Source organism: Zingiber officinale, chromosome 9B, assembly GCF_018446385.1.
Source record: "Zingiber officinale cultivar Zhangliang chromosome 9B, Zo_v1.1, whole genome shotgun sequence".
NCBI lineage: Eukaryota > Viridiplantae > Streptophyta > Magnoliopsida > Zingiberales > Zingiberaceae > Zingiber > Zingiber officinale.
This window is the reverse complement of record NC_056003.1, coordinates 56,470,244-56,486,150: the sequence shown is the minus strand read 5'-3', so window position 1 is coordinate 56,486,150 and position 15,907 is coordinate 56,470,244.

Below are 15,907 nucleotides of genomic sequence, written 5' to 3'. Positions count from 1 at the left end.
GGTTTAAGAAAAGGAAATTGATTTTTAAATCAATTAAAATTTCTTTTTCATGGAAAAGGAATTAAGGAAGTTTTTATTAAAATTTCCTTATTTGCCAAGACCAAGGATTATAAAAGAGGGGGTAGAGGTGCCTTCATGGGTGATAACCTCTATTCTATTTTTCTCCTCTCTTTTTCTCCTTGGGTGTGGTCGGCCCCTCCTCTTTCTCTCTTCCCTTTCTTGTGGCCGAAACCTCTTCATTGGTGGAGTTACTTTGGTGACCGGATCAAGCAAGGAGAAGAAGGAGAGAAAGGAAGCCTAGTCTCTAGCATCCCTTGGGCATTGGTGGTGGCCGAACCTATCCATCAAGAAGGACTCTTGGTGGCCGAAACCTAGAAGGAAAAAGAAGGTGCTTGGTGGTTCTCATCTTGGAAATTCGTTGCCCACACAACGTCCGAGGTTAGAAGAGGAATACAGTAGAAGATCAAGAGGTCATTAAAGTTCACAAAGAAAGGTATTACTAGTATTTATTTTCCGCATCATGCTAGTTTATTTTTCTTTGTATGAATTCCAAGCACAAGAGACATTAGATCTAGTTTTTCGAATTTATTTTTCGAGTTTGTGGTTTCTTTGTTTTTTGAATTTGTGATTCGATTGTTCTTTTTGGTTAACCTAGAGTTATTTAAGGAAATTAAATATTAGTTTTCCTTAAAAGGCTTTGTCTAGGCGGTGGTGGTTGCTCCCATATCCAAGAAGGCCATGTGCCTCGCCCTGCAGTCCTGGAAGCCAATTTTGAAAATTAATATTTAATGGAATTAATAACATAGGTGGATTTGAATCAATAGTGTTAAGTTCCACTTGCGATTCAAATCTAAACCATTAAGAACAGATAAGTTAAATTTGGAATCAATGATGTTAAGTTCCATCTGCGATTCCTAATTTAACTTCTAAAGAACACAATAGGTTATTTAAGGAAAGGTTCGACACTTGTACAAAAAAATTTTGTACAGTGGAACCGGTACGATTTTCCTAGGACTAACCAACACCCTATACTTGTTAGTGCTATATCTAAAGCACCAAAAAAAATTTGTGATAAATTCAAGTGTTACACAATGCATTTACTTTGAGAAAAAAAGAGATGAATAAGATATATAAAAAAAATAGTTTCACGAGTGGAAACTAGTAAGTTAATCCTTTGAGATCGAATTAGATTACTGGGAAAATAAATGTTTAGTTTCTCTTGATATCAAACACACCTTTGAGACCTTGGGTAGACTAAGAAATATGAACAAAGTGTGTGATAGGTAAGTGTCTATCACCAAAAATGCAAGAAACTCATTTAGATGACTACTTGACTAGGATTAGAGCTTGAAACTTGAAGAACTTAAGTCACTTATTATACTATGCACAAGAACTTATGTTTATGCCACACTTAGGTTACTCTATGTTCATGTTCACCAATGAAAATAGTTGATAAAGTTGGACTGATAGACTGGAGATTATGATGCATTCTATGAGCACATGAATCTAGATTGTGGCATTTTGCTTGAGGGCAAGCAAAAGTTCAAGTCTAGAGGTGTGATATGCGTAGAATATATATATTTTTATGCATGTTTTAACGCATATTCACTTGCTTTCTTGTGTATGTTCTATGTAATTTCACACCTCTTTATCATATTTTCAGCATAATTATTTCCTTTGTTAGAGATATACTCTTTGTCCATTTTTCTATTGATAGGATGTATTTTCAGAGCAAAAATGGTATTGAGATGTGCTTTAAAGAGATCAAAGAAGAAGAGCAGAGCCTGGCAGTGTGTTTCCACACTGTTGTGACTCCACATCCGTGGGCAGGCAACACATAACTGTGTCAGAGGGAACGACTGTGCCACTCCACTAGAGCATAACCAAACTTGGGTCGTGTGGTTCACACAAGCATGCCAAATTTCTAGAGGTGAAGCAAGGTTGGGCTGTGCCAAAAGGCACGATCGTGCCAAATCTCTAGAGCCAATCTAAGGAGTGGTTGTGCCTTTTATCTTAGCCGTCCCATTTCAGCCGAACGACTTCACACCTAGGTCACGCCAAAAGGCACTGTGATGTGCGTAGATTATATACACTTTTATGCATCGTTTAACACACATCTACTTATATTTCATTAGCATAATTTATATTTATTGCACCCTATTTCATTATAATATCGTACTTTCATTATATTATGTTCAGAGATATACTTTTTTCGTGTTTTGATTGATAGGATGCTATTTGGAGCAAAAATGGAGCAAAAATACACACAGGAGCAACTCCAAAAGAAATCAAGCTCAGGTCATGTGAAAGCACATGGCTGTGCTCCCCCATGGAGGCAAATAAAGGGTAGGCCATGTCAACCCACACGACCATGTCAATCTCCCATGGCCAGGTAGCACACGACCGCGCCATTCTTCTAGAGCTGAGAAAGACAACGACCGTGTGAACCCACACAACCATGTCTTTTATTTAGAGAAGGAGAAGATCACGGATGTGTGGAATCCACATGGCCGTGTGGCGAAGAAGCCGAAGGCGTGTCATGCCAAAACAGAGTCGTGCTGAATTCTGGGAAGATTGCAAACCAATCGTAAAATGGCGATAACTTTGTATTTGGTTGGAGTTATGGGCTTTTCTTATACTAAAACATAGCTAACTTCAAGATCTATAACTTTTCTTCAAGTCTAACAGAGAGATAGCAGAGTTTAACCATGCTAAAAGGCACGACCATGCCTATAAACCGTGATTTCATTAGGACCACCGCCCAAACTGTAGACTAAATTTTGAACTACCATACCTTTTAGCTCATTTTTGAGCCAAAACTTGATCCAAATATCAGATTGTAGATAATTTCAAGAGCTACAACTTTGGTTCAGGCTAAATTATGATAAAACCATGTTTAATGGGTGAAAAACTTGGTTTACCATTCCCTTGTGATCTTGCTTTTCTTGGCAGTTTGGAGGAGGTATAAAAAGGTCAAGAACCCCATTCTTTAACTTATCTTGGGATTGAGGACTTCATCCCTCTCCTTGGAGAAGGGTTCTACCCTTAAGGGGTAACTCTAGGGCTTCATCTACCTCCATTGCTTCAAGATCCATCCACCTCCGGAGCAAGGGAGCGCTTACAAGGACGCTACGCTTCAAAGATAAGCATTGCTTCTCTCTATCTCCATGTATTGAGTTGTAGTTTTCTTTATTATTCATTTTCAAATTGTAATCCCTTGTAATAAAGTAAATTCTCTAGATCTAGAATGTAAGAAGTAACTATGATGTGATGTGATGTATGAACTATGTATTTGGATATTTTTCTATGCAATGAAGTGTTTATATCATGTTCTATGTGTTATGCCTTTTATGTATTTGACGAAATATGTGAATGGTGTAAACATGTAGATGTGTGGAATTTTGTCTCTATATTAAGGTTGTTACTAGACTGGATAACCGAGAGATCCTTAGTGACAGAGGATTGTTGGTGCAAGGAGCACCAGAATTAAACCTGAGTTTTGATGTTATCAAAGGTTCAAGTTAAGTCTTGTTGTGATATGATGATTTGGCTAAATGTACAGACTATTTACTCAATCAGGAAAGCCCTAGTCACAGTCAGACAGTAAAGTCTAAACAGGTTCAGAGGACCCAACGTTTGGCAGGTAGATTGAGGTAAATAACTGGAGGAGCGACAGTGAAGTTGGGTTCCTGAAGGGAACAACCTAAGATCGCTGATCCAACTGAAGAAACCGGGAAGATTTCTAAGTTGAGATCAAGATAGCCCTAACTGTTATACTCATGCATATTACTACTCATGTATTATAACTGTGCTAACTTTGTTTTACAGGAATACTATTGTTATATTGAACTAACTTTGTGTTGCAGAATCATATGACCCCTTGAACTTCAAAAGGTCATAACTTTTGACTCAGAACTCAGAATCAGGCTTTGTCAGTGGCCACGTGTCCAACATTCAGAAGCCTTCATTTTACCAAGGGTTCAATCGACTGAATAGGAGGTTCAGTTGACCGATCAAGGCATTTAATCAGTCGACCGAAAAAAGGTTCGGTCGATTGAACAGGCAAATTTGGCAAAACAGATCAGGCTCACAAACATGGTATCATAGCATGATCGGCCAACCAAAAATGAGGTTCGGTCGACCGAACAGTAAAAGCATTAATGAAGCATTAAGTGTGAATCTCGGCGAGAAGGGAAGTTCACCATTCGGTCGACCGAACAAGGTTATCGGTTGATCGAACCATTAAAGATCAGTTAATGCTCGAAGATAAAATCTTATCGAATCTCAACACAGAAGGAAGGGAGCGGGTTCGGTCGACCGAACCCAGGGATCGGTCGACCAAACATTGATGATCTTATAAAAAGAAGCTCGAGGTCTGAGGTCGTACAACGCCTACTGATCATCTCAAAGCCTTTCTTTGCAAGCGGACCGTGCTACAAGTTCTCTACGACTCTTCAAGCTACTCCGTCTAGAAGTACTGACCAAGCTTCAACCTTCACTTACGATTGTTGGTATACTTTATTTGTATTGCACTTAAATTCATATAAGATAGTAGGATTGTTACTATCTTATATCATTACATACTGTACGCATTACTTCTTTCTGAGGTTTTCGGGAAGAAGAATCCTAGTGGATTGCCCATCGGTGTGGTCAAGGATCGCGGACCTTGGAGTATGAGTTGACTTAGGCTCTGAACCAAGTAACCGAATTTGTTCTCTACTTTTCCGCTGCACGACTCTATTTTCTAAAGTAAAAGAAAAGTTTTAAAAGCGCGATATTCACCCCCCTCCGCCCCCTCTATCGCACTCATCCGATCCAACAATTGGTATCAGAGCCTTGTAGCTCTGAAATTACTTAACCATTTTTCAAGGCACTTTTAAAACTTTTTCTTTTCACTTATTCCTTTTTCTTTTTTTTTTCTTTTAGAATTTTCTTTCTTTTTCTTATTTCTTTTTCCAGTACTACTAATCCCAAGATGAGAGTCTTGGAAATTCTTTTTATTTCTCAACTTTGATGCAAGAACAAATGACACAATTTGAGGGATATTCGACCGTGCATCCTCCGCTATTCGATGAAAGTGATTTCCCATATTGGAAAAAGAGGATGAAAGTTTGTCTCAAAATAGACATTGATCAATGGTTCATTATCCGATGCGGTTACACATCACCAGTCAACAACCTAGAGGAATGGATAGAAGAAATAAAGAAGAAAGTACAAATTGATTCAAAGGCACTCAACACTTTACAATGTGGATTATCAAAAGAAGAATTAAAATGAGTTGGCCCCTTTGAAAATGCAAAAGAGTTGTGGGATAAGTTAGTCAAACTACATGAAGGGACAAACAAGACAAAGGTAATAAAGTGTGATCTTTTATTAAATTCATTTCTAAATATTAAAATGCTAGATGGTGAGTTGGCAAGCCAACTACACATGAAGATTAAGGACATCCTCAATGGACTACATATCATAGAACATCAACTTGAGAATCGTGATATCATTAGGTATACACTTAACTCATTCCCTCGAAACTCCTTATGGGCATCTATTATAGATGCCTATAAAGTTGCGAAGGATCCTTCTACTATTAAATTAGATGAGTTAATTTGTGAATTAACATTACATGAGCAGATTAACTTGAGTCAAACCAAGAAAGGGTTAGCTTTGTATGCAGGACCAAACAAGTGTAAGGGGAGCGGTCGGTCGGCTTGAAGGGGGGTTGGATAGACGGCACCCCTAAATCGATTGATCTTCCTATACTTGTTAGTATGCACAGCGGAATATACAAAACAAACAAGCTAAAGGAAATTAAACTAAAGACAAAAAGAATGCAAACCAAGCTACACGATCATTTACGTGGTTCGGAGATAAAGCTCCTACTCAACGACGCATCCTTGAGGTGGACGATCCCTATCTGTCGGTGGATTACTCCCTGGAAGACCTCCGGCTAGCTCACGTAGCTCCTTATGGGTGGAGAAACCTCACCACAACTCTCACCAAGGACTCTTTACAAGCTAGGGCACAGGTAGACTACTAATAGAGATTAACCACATCTATTTCGTCAGCCTCAACCAAGCTTCCAAGGCTTGGTTATATAGGTCGTGGGTTAGAAAACCCCGCCTACCAGTCGACTGCCAAAACATGCAGTCGACTGCGCTTTGTGAAAATTCGACCGTTACATCCCAACGGCTCGATACTAGTCGACTGCTCCACACTGGTTAAGCGAATAGAAGCATTTTGTTCGCTCCCAGTCGACTGCACCAGTCGACTGATGAAACATGAAGTCGACTGATGAAACATGCAGTCGACTGGTACCGAGTACATTCTCTCACAGCACTCGGACCCTCACCCTTACGACTCATTTGCCACTTCCTTTGCAGCCTTGACCTTTTGCCTTCAAGCCTACTTCCTCTTTGGCTCACGTCCCTCGGATGCATACAAGCCCGCGGCTCATCTCCAATGCCATCCTTCGCGTATGCCTTGAAGTCGCTTGCCTCGGCCCTTGTCCTTGCTGCCTTGTCCACCACCCCTCGGATGCATACAAGCTCGCGGCTCGTCCCCAATGTCATCCTTCACCGGACCCAAATCCGTCAACCTGAGTCTCATGTGTATCCTGCAGTCCTGCATAACTCAAGTACACATATCAAATACAAGGGTGAACCTAACTTAAACCTTTTGCCCAAACACCAAAACACATGGTCCCACGGACCATTGGGATTGCTCCAACAATCTCCCTCTTTTTGGTGTTTGGCAACACGTTTAAGTTAGGGAAAATATAATAGCAAATAAATATGCTAAAACAAATGGACTTACATTACCAAGGCTACACACTTGGACTTACACTGCCGAATGGACTTACATTGCCAAGGCTACACACTTGGACTTACATTACCGAATGGACTTACGTTGCCAAGGCTACACACTTGGACTTACACTGCCGAAACAATGCAACAAGCATTGGAACTTATCACAAGGCTCCCCCTACAACTATGCTCCCCATTGAGCTAGGATTTTCCAACAGGGCTTTTTAAGAACCTACAAGCCTCCCCCTACGCAAAGGCACTAAGGTTTTCCTAACTAAACCTTACTTCTCCCCCTTTGCCTAACATCCAAAAAGTTATCCAACAATATCCCAATTATTGAAAACTTATCATCCAACTGACTCTAAACTCATGTATTCATCCGCCATGGATCTCATACACCTCAACGAGTTGACCCAGTCATAAACCAATGCTGAAAACAAAATCAGACTGGTATCAGTCGACTGCCCTAATTGACTACCCTTATCGAAACAACACATAGAACCATTCTGTGCTTGGTTTTCACTATTACTAGTCGAATGGTAACTGTACCAGTCGATTGGCACACTGTTTCAGCCTTTTTCAACATTTCTGACTCAAATTTAGAAATGCGCCAATAATTCCACAGACATCCAAAAATTCCCAAATTTTATGGAGAGATATGTTTTACCCATGTCTACTTGGAAAAAATACATTAAAAAATGTATCTATCACCAATCCCAAGATTGATACAAAACCCAAAACTAGCTAAAAAGTTCAATTGAACCTTGACTTAAAGCCCTAGTTTTGACTTCCTCTTGATGTATTTGCCCATACTAACCCACAATGCATCTCTAGCATTGGTTTATATGACATCTATATATCAAAAACCAATTATCATGTTATATGACCCCAATGCCATATTTCATGCATGAAACACAACTCAATTATGCCAAAACTCTAGGTTTGAGACTCAAGTTCGTCTCCAAACAACTTAGCACATTCCATGGCTTGTCTAGACTCCCAAGTAAAACCCCCTTGAGATCCATTGGCCATGGGTCCTAAATTGACTCTTTGAGCTCCCCCTAGAGCTCTTAACCTTAGTCACCTTCCTAGGTGACTCATCCACAATGGCTAGGCCACATCAGTGCACCTCCGGTGACACTTGGCCTACAAATCTAACCTTTTTAACCTTGGACACTTTGTCCTTGGTTAATTTTTCCTTACCTTTAAATGGATTTCCCTTGCCATTTATTGGCTTCTCCTTGCTATAGTCATATGCAACCCTAGCATAAGACTTTCCCTTAGCTTTGGAGGACTCTCCCTTGCCATGATCATTTGCCACCCTAGCATATGATCTCTCATTAGCCATGGAGGGAATAGATCGGTATCCCAAGCCCAATCTATCATGGTTGGGTCTTTGGCTACCCAACACCATATTTAATTCCTTAGATCCAACATTGAATCTCTTAAGGAATTGTTCTAACTTATCAAGCTTTCCCCTTAAGGCTTGATTCTCATTCTCTAGGTTCCTAACCCTAGAGTTAATTTGTCCAAATTGGACATTCCTAGACCTACCCTTTCTAGGCATATGTCTCTCCTTCTTGGGATTAATGTCTTGGGTCTCCTTAGGCCTACCATTTCTAGATTTTTCATGAATGGGTCTCCTAGGGTTTTGATCTACAATTACCCTACTCCTATCATGATATTTGAAACCAAAATTTTGCTTGGGCATATAATGATTAACATTATTTTTCCTAACATGCATGGAGGAATTTAAATTTGACTTCAAATTTAAATTAGGGTTTACCTTACCCTTTACCTTTGGAGCTCCCCCTTGACATGAGCCTCCATTCTTCCTCCACTTCTTTTCCCACATCCTTAAATGCCCCAACTTTTTGAGCTCTCTCTTCCTTGGGCATTTGGTGTGGTAGTGCCCTATTTCACCACAAGTGAAGCATTTAATGTGCTTCTTCTCCTTCTTCTTCTTGGCACCATCATTCCAACAACCCAAATTAGTATCTAAAATAATTTGAGTGGGTTTAGGAGTTACCTTCTTACCCATTGGACATCTACTTTTGTAGTGTCCCCTTTCATTGCATCCAAAGCACACAATGTGGTCTTTTGACTTTGCTTTGGTGGAGGTGCTCACTAGGTTGACTTCTTCCAAGATTTCTTCTTTTTCTTCTTCACTTGTCTTGGATTCTTCTTCAACCTTTGAGGATGTAGATGCTATATCTTCCTCATCCACACTTGTGGATGGCCTTTCTTCATCCTTTTCCTCAAATGTGACCAAATTCACTTCCTCTTCTTCTTTTGATGTTGAATTGGTCTCCACATCCGATTGATCCTTCTCTACTTGAGCTTCTTCATCCGTTTCTTCGGATTTTTCCTCCTCTTGTGTAGACAAAGCTTCTTCCCATGGAACCTTCTTTATCTTGCTCCACAAATCATGGGCATTCTCATATTCACCTACATGACTCATCATGTCATTAGGTAAAATATCAATTAAAATCGATATTACCTTTGAATTTGCCTTTGACCGTGAGGTTTGCTCCTCCGTCCAATGACACGGTCGGAGTCTCTTTCCCTTCTTGTCCTTCGGAACTTCGAACAGCTCTTGGACCACCATCATGGTGTCTCAATCCGTGTTGAAGAAGACCTCCATCTTCATCATCCAATATGTGAAGTCCCATAAGCCTCCGCCTTCAAACTTTGGCGGTTCTATCAAGCTGGTCATCTTTGCTTCCTCAACGGTTAGTCCGACAAAGGGTGACCTCGCTCTGATACCACTTGTAAGGGGATCAGTCGGTCGGCTTGAAGGGGGGTTGGATAGACGACGCCCTAAATCGATTGATCTTCCTACACTTGTTAGTATGCACAGCGGAATATACAAAACAAACAAGCTAAAGGAAATTAAACTAAAGACAAAAAGAATGCAAGCTACACGATAATTTATGTGGTTCGGAGATAAAACTCCTACTCCACAGCGTGTCCTTGAGGTGGACAATCCCTATCCGTCGGTGGATTACTCCCCGGAAGACCTTCGGCTAGCTCACGTAGCTCCTTGTGGGTGTAGAAACCTCACCACAATTCTCACCAAGGACTCTTTACAAGCTAGGGCACAGGTAGACTACTAATAGAGATTAACCACCTCTATTTCGTCAGCCTCAACCAAGCTTCCAAGGCTTGGTTATATAGGCCGCGGGTTAGAAAACCCAGCCTACCAATCGACTGCCAAAACATGTAGTCGACTGCCCTCTGTGGAAATTCGACCGTTACATCCCAACGGCTCGATACCAGTCGACTGCTAAAACTAGCAGTTGATTGCTCCACACTGGTTGAGTGAACAGAAACATTATTTTCGCTCCCAGTCGACTGCACCAGTCGACTATGCCAGTCGACTGATGAAACATGCAGTCGACTGGTACCGAGTACATTCTCTCACAACACTCGGACCCTCACCCTTACGACTCATTTGACACTTCCTTCACAGCCTTGACCTTTTGCCTTTAAGCCTACTTCCTCTTTGGCTCTCATCCCTTGGATGCATACAAGCCCGCGACTCGTCCCCAATATCATCCTTCGCGTATGCCTTGAAGTTGCTTCCCTCAGCCCTTGTCCTTGCTGCCTTATCCACGGTCCCTCGGATGCATACAAGCCCGCGGCTCATCCCCAATGCCATCCTTCATCGGAACCGACACCGTCAACCTGAGTCTCATGTGTATCCTGCAGTCCTGCACAACTCAAGTACACATATCAAATACAAGGGTGAACCTAACTTAAACCCTTTGCCCAAACACCAAAACACATGGTCCCACAGACCATTGGGATTGCTCCAACAACAAGGAAGCTAAGCCCTGAACAAAATAAGTACCAAAGCACTTGAGTCATATAACATTTATGGCAAGGACAGAAGAGTCCAAATCCTGAGTCTGAAAATGAGTACGAGTCAGAGTTCGACGACGAGTCTGAGATAAGCCACGGATTTGCATCAATTTCCGAAGGTCCCGATAAGGTAACTTTCAATTCGAAGTCTAAAATATTGAAAGTAATTAAATGCTTGTTTAAAAAATTAACAAAATTCGAAAAACAAAATAACTTGCTACTTAAGGAAATATACCACCTTAAGGAGCAAGTTAACTTGAGTAACTCGACTAATCATGTTCAAGTTGGAACTTCAACTCAAGTTACAAACTTGAGGAAGAAAATTCCAACTTGAAAGGACAAGTTGAGCGACTCAAGAAAATGTTAGAAAAGTTTGGACTGGGATCCAAGTGTTTAAATATGGTACTTGGGTCACAACGAGCGATGTACAACATATCGGGACTCGGCTATAAATCAAATAAAACAAACAAACCATACTTGTCTTTAATCAGTCAAAATGTTAGAAGTCAAGTTCAAGCATGGGTTCCAATAAAATATTTAACCAAACCAATTAAACCAAATCTTTATTTGATCCCTAAGAGTCAAATTCACTACTTAGATAGACCATATCTAAGTTATGATTCAGGGCGAGTAAATAGAAAAATGGTTCAACCAACTTGATTAACCAACTTTATATGCTTAGGGTTAGGTTTACTTTCTGCTTAGAACGGTTAGTTAAAAAGGTTTACCAAACCCTATAACACAGCATCGAAATGGATTGAGATGATAGTACGTCAAGGAAGCTTTGTCGAAGGCATGTCAAGGCTGAATCTTGTGTATTCTACCTGGTGCACTAGATTTAGTAGATCTGATCGAAGCTACCCCAGTCAAACATGGGCTAGTTAGACCAAAACTTAGTATTAATTTTTTTGGGCAGGACTATTTTGGAAAGTATTCAGCAAGTGCTCCACCGTTGATACACAAGAAGGCTATATGCCTCACCACTGAATTGAAAACTTATCCTTAGGAAGTTTGCTTGATTTATCCAAAGCTAAGTTTGAATCTAACATGGGTTCAATAATCTTTTTTAAAATATTTAATTAAAACTTAACTTAACTTAAAACTTAAAAATAAATTTAAACTAAAACTTAAAGTAATTAAACATTATAAATAAAACGTAAATTTTAATAAACCTAAATGAAATACTAAAACTTAATTTTAACCCCAAGTAAAAGTTTAAAACTTAATTCTAATTAAAACTAAAAATTAAATTAACACTCAATTAAACTCAAACTTATTTTTAAAATTATAATTAAAACTTAAAATCGTAAACTTAAAGTTAAACTAAATCAACTCTAAATTCAAAACTAAATGATTAATCAATTAATTGAACTTGAAATCACTAATTAATTAGTTAATTTTCTTTAACAATTTATCTTGAAATTTCTAAACTAAAACATGAATTAATAAATAAACAAAATAAATCTATAATAATAATAAACTTAAAAATAAATTAATTAATTAAAACTTAAACTAAAATTTAAAAATATAAACTTAAAACTTAAATTTAAAATAAAATACAAATAAAAATAAATAAATAAATAAAAAATAAAAACAAACTTACACAACATAAAATTTAATCTAGACCTAAATTCAATACTAAAGTTTAAAACTTAATTCAAATTAAATTAACACATACATATCTCAAAATTAAACTCTAACTTAAAATGATAATCATTGGAATAAGTAATAATTAATCTAACAATTATAATAATGTAAACCAAATCAGTCTAACTCAAAACTAATTTAATTCAATTAATTACCTCTTAATCAATCAAATTATTTAAAACTGAAATTAATAATTAAAGTTAAAATAAATTAATCAACTTGATTAATTAATCTAATTTAATAAATAAATGAATCAATTATTCTTAATTAATAAATTTGTAATTAATTACTAACCCTAAATTAATTATGTTCAAGTTAATCAAAACTAATTAAATCGTTTTAAATAATTAACTTAAAAATCAAATTTAAATTAATCCTTAATTAATTAATTCTAAATTAAATAATTTTAAATTATACAATAAATTAGAAACTAAATAAATCAATAAAGTTTTAATCTCAAACCGAATTTATTTAATTTAATAATTAAATCATTAATTAATTTGAAGTTAATTAATTTAACTTTCCAAATCTAATTAAAACAAAATTCAAACTAATCCAAATTGAATTATCAACTTAATCAATTAATTATTTAATTTAATACGTAAATTAATTCAAGTTTAAATGATCTTAATCTATTTTAATTCAAAATTAACATTAATTAATTTAAAATTAATCAATTGATTATTAACTTGCTTTAATTAATCTAAAATTGATCAACAACTTAAACTAATCACCTTATTTTATTAATTTAAATCCTAATTGATAAATTTAAATAATAATTAATCTTACTCAATTCAAAACTAACCTTAATTAAATTTAACTTAAATAATTTTGTAATCAAATTTAGCAAATAATATTTGATTAATTAAATCAATCTTACTCATTAATTAAATTAACTTTAAACTTTAACCATAAATTAAACTTTAATTAAGTATTAATTTAACCTAATTACCAAAATAATTTGAATCATCTCACACAACTATAGATTTATTTAGTTTGATAACTTAGAAATGGTGAGATTAATTAATTAAATTAAAAACTATTCCAAAACTTTGATCTAACATATATTTCATATCCCACTTGGACCTAAGGTTATTATTTAATTAAGGGGGAACATCAACATTATTTCAAGACCAATCTTTCCTAGAAATTTTCAAAATTCATATTTTCAAAACTTATTTGTTAAATATTTCTTTTAGACTTATGGATTTTAAAATATATTTCTAAATTCTCTTTCCAAAATATTTTAAAAATTATACACTTATTTTTCTAAAAAGTATAAATGTTCTTAATTATAAATTTTGCTTCAGCCTTTCAAAACTTAACTTTTGCATCAAACTTTCTTCTTCAAAATTTTGACTTAGGATTCCTTTTAAAAAAAAACTCTAAAGACTAATTTCAAAACTTAGTTCACTATTTTCTCTTAGAAAATTTTCTAACTTCAAAAGTTTTCCTTAGAAAATTTTTCTAACAAATCGTAAAATTTATGCTTTCTTTAACTCACACTTATTCATGGAAATTTTTAAGTTGTTCTAAATATATTTTCCTAATTCTATTAAAATGCTTAGATATTTTATGTTTTTTTTAATTTTTTTTATTTTTATTATTCGATCACATAACTTCTAACTTATACTTAGAGAACCATGCTTTCAAAAAAATTTTCAAATCATTTTTCTAACTCAAACTCTTAATTTTTCTCTTTAACTGCTTCAAATATATTGGTTGGTATTACCCCTATTTTTGATGTGTGTCAATGGGGGAGAGATAGTAAATTTAGGGAGAGTTATTGAACTCAGGGGGAGAGTTAAAATCTTTTGTACTTAACTTTGAATATTTTAAACTTAACTATGAATCTTAGTTGCCAAACATCAAAAAGGAGAAAATTGTTGGTGCAAGGTGCACCAGAATCAAACCTGAGTTTTGGTGTTGTCAAAGGTTCAAGTTAAGTCTTGTTATGATCTGATGATTTGGCTAAGTGTGCAGGCTATTTACTCAATCAGGAAAGCCCTAGTCACAGTCAGACAATAAAGTCTAAACAGGTTCGGAGGACCCGACGTTTGGCAGGTAGGTTGAGGTAAATAACTGGAGGAGCGACAGTGAAGTCGGGTTCCTGAAGGGAACAACCTAAGATCGCTGATCCAACTGAAGAAACCGGTAATGTTTTCAAGTTGAGATCAAGACAGTCCTAACTGTTATACTCATGCATATTACTACTCATGTATTATAACTGTGTTAACTTTGTTTTGCAGGAATACTATTGTTTTATCGAATTAACTTTGTGTTGTAGAATCATATGACCCCTTGCACTTCAAAGGATCATAACTTTTGACTCAGAACTTAGAATCAGGCTTTGTCAGCGGTCACGCGTCCAACACTTAGAAACCTTCATTTTACCAATAGTTCAATCGACTGAACAGGAGGTTCAGTTGACCGATCAAGGCATTTTATCAGTCGACCGAAAAAAAGTTCGGTCGATCGAACAGGCAAATTTGGTAAAATAGATCAGGCTCACAAACATGGTATCACAGCATGATCGGTAGACCGAAAATGAGGTTTGGTCGACCGAATAGTAAAAGCATTAATGAAGCATTAAGTGCGAATCTCGGCGAGAATGGAAGTTCACCATTCGGTCGACCAAACAAGGTTATCGGTCGACCGAACCATTAAAGATTAGTTAATGCTCGAAGATCAAATCTCAGCGAATCTCAGTACAGAAGGAAGGGAGTGGGTTCGATCAACCGAACCCAGGGATCGGTTGATTGAACATCGACGATCTTATAAAAAGAAGCTCGAGGAGGTCGTACAACGCTTACTGATCATCTCAAAGCCCTTCTTTGCAACCGGACTGTGCTACAAGTTCTCTACGACTCTTCAAGCTACTTCGTCTAGAAGTACTGACCAAGCTTCAACCTTCACTTACGATTGTCGGTATACTTTATTTTAGTGCACTTAAATTCATATAATATAGTAGGATTGTTACTATCTTATATCATTACACACTGTACACATTACTTCTTTCCGAGGTTTTCGTGAAGAAGAATCTTAGTAGATTGCCCATCGGTGCAGTCAAGGATCGCGAGCCTTGGAGTAGGAGTCGACCTAGGCTCCGAATCAAGTAACCGAATTTTTTCTCTACTTTTCCTCTGCACGACTCTATTTTCTAAAGTAAAATAAAAATTTTAAAAGCGCGATATTCACCCCCCCCTTCTATCGCACTCATTCGATCCAACAAGGATTCCCATTCAACCGGACATATATGCCCTTAGTGATAGAGGACATCGATACATACCCACTTTCTAGAGTCAAAAGATCTTAACATAGGGAATTATTATACCATTCTAATTGGAGTGGATACTCTAGTGTTACCATTAGAAAATACATTAGATAATTATAGGAATGTATGACCGGGGGGCCCTGTGACAGAGGGTAACCCTTTAACTAGACTTTCTAGAGTTACTTCTTTACTTAATGACATTAGGACTCGGGTAAACTTTCCGGTACGACTTTCGTGGGGTTGTATCAGACTCTAGTTAGAAGCTCTACATGAGTATAAGCATAGAGTTAGGTAGATGAACAATGCATAGGGACATTAATTA